The sequence below is a fragment of the Alligator sinensis genome, unplaced genomic scaffold (assembly GCF_000455745.1).
Source record: "Alligator sinensis unplaced genomic scaffold, ASM45574v1 scaffold811_2, whole genome shotgun sequence".
Classification (NCBI taxonomy): domain Eukaryota; kingdom Metazoa; phylum Chordata; order Crocodylia; family Alligatoridae; genus Alligator; species Alligator sinensis.
Genome location: NW_005843373.1, coordinates 153526 through 158202, shown reverse-complemented (window position 1 = coordinate 158202; position 4677 = coordinate 153526).

Below are 4677 nucleotides of genomic sequence, written 5' to 3'. Positions count from 1 at the left end.
TCTTACTGTTTTTTTTCCTGTTCCCAGAGCCACCGGTCTGCCCGAGAGGTACTGCGTAGGTGTGGAGTACAAGGCCTTGAAGCCAGGCCCCAAGTGCTGAGGGTGTCCATTCACTGCCCAGCCTGCCCCGGGGGGCTTGCAGGGGGTCGCATGTGGCCTCCCCCCGGCCCAGACTGTAAATAGTTTTAGGTTTAGACATATTAAATAAAGCTGTTAGTGGAGCTGGCCGTGTCTGTTGCCGTCACTCACCTGAGCCAGGCCGGCCAGCCGAGCGGATCCAGCTGGGACCCCTGCGGCTCAGCCCTGCGCTGTGGGCCCTGCGGGATGGGGTCTGGGCCTCTCGTGCTCCGCAGGGGCAGCGGTGACAAAATCAGACATCTTGCCTCTCCATGGGCATGCACAGTTCTGTGTCCTGGCTGCGCCAGAGCCCTGGGTGCCTGCTGGGCAAGGCCTGGGGATTGTTTCCCTGGGCCACAGGCCAGAGCTGCGCTCCAGTGCAAAGCTGAGCCCTCTTGGTGCCCGGGCACCGAGCCCTGGGGCCTGATTGCCAGGGAGGGGCACAGGCTGGGCCCTTGCTCACGGCCGGGGGACGCGATCTCCCCGCCCCACTCACTCGCAGTGGGGAGCGCCCAGACCAGCACATAAAAGCAATCCCTAGCATGGGTGCCCCAGCTGGCGCCACCCCTCTCTGCTTTCACACGCCCTCCCTGCTCCACCTGCAGCCCCAGCTGCACCAGCACAGGCTGCAGGGTCAGGGCACTGCTCTGCTCCTGCTGTGGTGCAGGTCTGCTTCCCGCGCCACATCCCACCCTCTAGCTAACAAGCCTGTCAGTGGCTGGGATGGGGGCAGCAGCAGCAAAGGGCATCATTTGTTTTAACGAGCAACCTGGTCTGGACAGCTCTTTAGTGAGCAGTGAGAGAGCTGGCAGCACAGGCAGCTGTCTGGCTGGGGCCCCTGATAGCGGCTTGCTCCGTGCTGCCAGGGCACTGGGCTACATCTGGCTTTAGGGCAGTGTGAAAGGCAGCTCAGCCAGGCCACACAGGCTCGGCCTGGTCATCCACTCTGCTGCTCCTTGTGTTCGGTCCAGGCTGAACAGCCTGAAATGCTCCCTGCCATAGCACCAGGAAGCAGGGAGCGGGCCAAGCTGCCCTGGTTGTATTGTGTGGAGCTCCCCGCTGCTTCTGGCAGAGCTGCACACGGCAGCATTGAGCAGGGAAGGCCACCTGGGGAAGAATATCAGTATACATGACCCCTTCCAGCGAGCTTGAGCAAACCCCACTACAGGAAAAACAGAGCATGCCACTAAGTGTTTCACTGGCCAGTCATCTAGAGGTAGAGCGGGGCAATAAACAGCTTATGTCTGACCCCCAACCTCTTCCCAGCACCGGGCACCAGACCCAGGCATCCTGTCTGCCCTGCCAGGCCCATACTAGGCCCTGGCACCCCGGTTAGAAGACGAGGCAGAAGTTGGTTGCCCTCTCCGTGGACAAGCACCATCCTGTGTCCTGGCTCCGCCAGAGCCCTGGGTGCCTGCTGGGCAAGGCCTGGGAGGTTGTTTCCCTGGGCCGCAGGCCAGAGCTGAGCCCTCTTGGTGCTTGGGCACCGAGCCCTGGGGCCTGATTGCCAGGAAGGGGCACAGGCTGGGCCCTTGCTCACGGATGGGGGCTGCGATCTCCCCACTCCACTCGCCCCACAGTGGGGAGCACTCAGCCCAACACATAAAAGCAGCCCCAAGCACGGGTGCCCTGGCTGGCACCAACCCTCCCTGCTCACGTGCACCCTCCCTGCTCCAGCCCCAATTGCACCAGCACAGGCTGTGGGGTCAGGGCCATGCAGGGCACTACCTTGCTCCTGATGTGATGCTGGTCTGCTCCCCACCCAACATCCCACCCTCTAGCTAACAAGCCTCTCAGTGGCTGGGGTGGGGGCAGCAGCAATAAAGAAGACTGTTTTTTTTAATGAGCAACATGATCTGGACAACTCTTTGGCGAGCTGGGGGCTGAGAATAGTGGGGGAGACACTGAGGTCCCGGAGGGGAGGGAAGTCGGGTGTCCAAGAAGAGTGGTCATTCCTTAAGGAGATGATCCTCCAAGCCCAAAGGGAGGTAATCCCAATGCGGATCAAAGGGGGCAAGGGGGCGCAAAAGCCCCCATGGCTCACCAAAAGCATACGGGAACATCAGCAATCCACAGTTCAGCAATTCCCAAGCCCAAGGTGTAACTAGGGAAGGGCCACCAGACAATTGTCCTGGATACCATTTAGCGGGCATGGCTCACCAAAAGCATCTGGGAATGTCTCCTAGCTAAAAAGCAGGCGTACACCCAATGGAAGGGAGGGGCCATCACCAGGGAGGACTATACCTCTGCTGCTCGGGGCTGCAGGGGGGCGGTCAGGAAGGCCAAGGCGGAGATGGAAGTGGGACTAGCCACCCGGATCAAGGACAACAGGAAGTCCTTTTTTAAATACATAGGGGGTAAAAAGAAGGTACCGGGTAACGTGGGGCCTCTGCAAGACACCCTAGGAAATCTGGTCGTCGCACCAGACAACAAAGCTAATCTATTTAACAATTTCTTTGCCTCCAGTTTTCTGAGCAGGGACCAGGTCATCCTCCTCACTGGCACCCCCATAGGCCCCCGGGGAGGTGCACCCAGGCCCAGGTCAGAGAGGACCTAGTCAGGGAACTTCTGGAGGGACTGGACGCATTTAAATCAGCAGGTCCTGACGACCTCTACCCCCGGGTGCTGAGGGAATTAGCAGAGGTCATTATGGGACCCCTGGCACGGCTTTAGGAGCACTCGTGGTGCTCCAGCGAGGTGCCTGATGACTGGAAAAGGGCCAATGTGGTTCCCATTTTCAAAAAAGGGAGGAAGGAGGACCCAGGAAACTATAGGCCCATGAGTCTTACCTCGGTCCTGGGGAAGCTTTTTGAGAGAATTATCCGGGTGCATGTCCACGAGGGGCCGGCAGGGGAGGTTATGCTCAGGGGCAACCAACACGGGTTCATTCGAGGCAGGTCCTGTCAGACCAACCTGGTGGCCTTCTACGACCAGGTCACAATATCCTTGGACGCAGGTGTCCCGGTGGACATAGTCTTTCTGGACTTCAGGAAGGCCTTCGACACTGTCTCTCACCCCATTCTCATTAAAAAACTAGGAGACTGTGGTGTCAACACCTACCCAGTCAAATGGGTCACTAACTGGCTGGACGGCCGCACCCAGAGAGTGGTGGTGGACATGTCATTTTCAACCTGGAGGGATGTGGGACAGGATACAGCTGGACCTGGACAGGTTACAGGGGTGGGCAAATGAGAATAGGATGGGATTCAATACTGACAAGTGCAGAGTACTGCACTTGGGCAGTAAGAACCGGCAGCATACCTACAGGCTGGGGAACTCCCTTCTTGTCAGTGCAGAGACAGAAAAGGATCTTGGAGTCATCATTGATGCCAAAATGAACATGGGCCGACAGTGTGGGGACACAGTCAGGAAGGCCAACCACACCTTGTTGTGCATCCACAGATGCATCTTGAGCAGGACCAAGGAGGTGATCCTCCCCCTCTGTGCAACACTGGTCAGGCCGCAGTTGGAGTACTGCGTCCAGTTCTGGGCGCCGCACTTCAGGAGGGATGTGGACAGCATGGAGAGGGTTCAGAGGAGGGCCACTCGCATGATCGGGGGCAGCAGGGCAGACCCTACGAGGAGAGGCTAAGGGACCTGAACCTGTTCAGCCTCCACAAGAGAAGGCTGAGGGGGGACCCGGTGGCCATTTACAAATTAGTCAGAGGGGACCAGCAGGCATTGGGGGAGGCCCTGTTCCCCCGAGCATTCCCAGGAGTGACTAGAAATCACAGTCACAAGCTGGCAGAGGGTAGATTTAGACTAGATATCAGGAGGTGATACTTCACAGTCAGGGTGGCTAGGACCTGGAGCCAACTTCCAAGAGAAGGACTTGATGATCTGCTCAGGTCCCTTCCAACCCTACCTACTATGAAACTATGAGAGCCAGCAGCACGGGCAACTGTTCGGCTGTGGGGTCCTGATAGCAGCTTCCTCCATGCTGTGAGGGCACTGGGCTGCGACTTCACTCTGGGTCCGGGTCAAAAGCAGCTCAGTCAGGCCGGAGGTGCTCGGTCTGGTCATCGTCTCTGCTTCTCCCTGTGTCCGCCCTGGCTGAACAGCCTGGTATGCTCCCTGCCAGGGCACCAGGAAGCAGGGAGCGGGCAGAGCTGCCTTAGCTCAATTGCAGGGCACTTCCCGCCACTTCCAGCAGAGTCCCAGATGCTGCACATGGCGGCAAGGAGCAGGGAGGGCCACCTGGGGAAGAATATCAGTATACCTGACCCCTTCCCTTCCAGCGAGCTTGAGAGAATCCCATTACAGGGAAAACAGAGCATGCAGCTAAGTGTTTCACTAGCAGTCGTATAGAAGTAGAGGGGGGTAATAAACAGCTTAAGTCTGACCCCCAACCTCCTCCCAACACCAGGCACAGAACCCAGATGTCCTTTAAACAGTCACTGGAAGCCCCAAAAAGGATCGAGTGAAAAAAATAACCCTCTTATACTTTTCCTTGGGTGCTATTCAGCTATTTTGCAAGGTTTAGAGTAGATAGGATCTGGCATTCTTGAGTTACAAGCCAATGTACTTCATGCACTTCATTTTATTTTATATATATATATA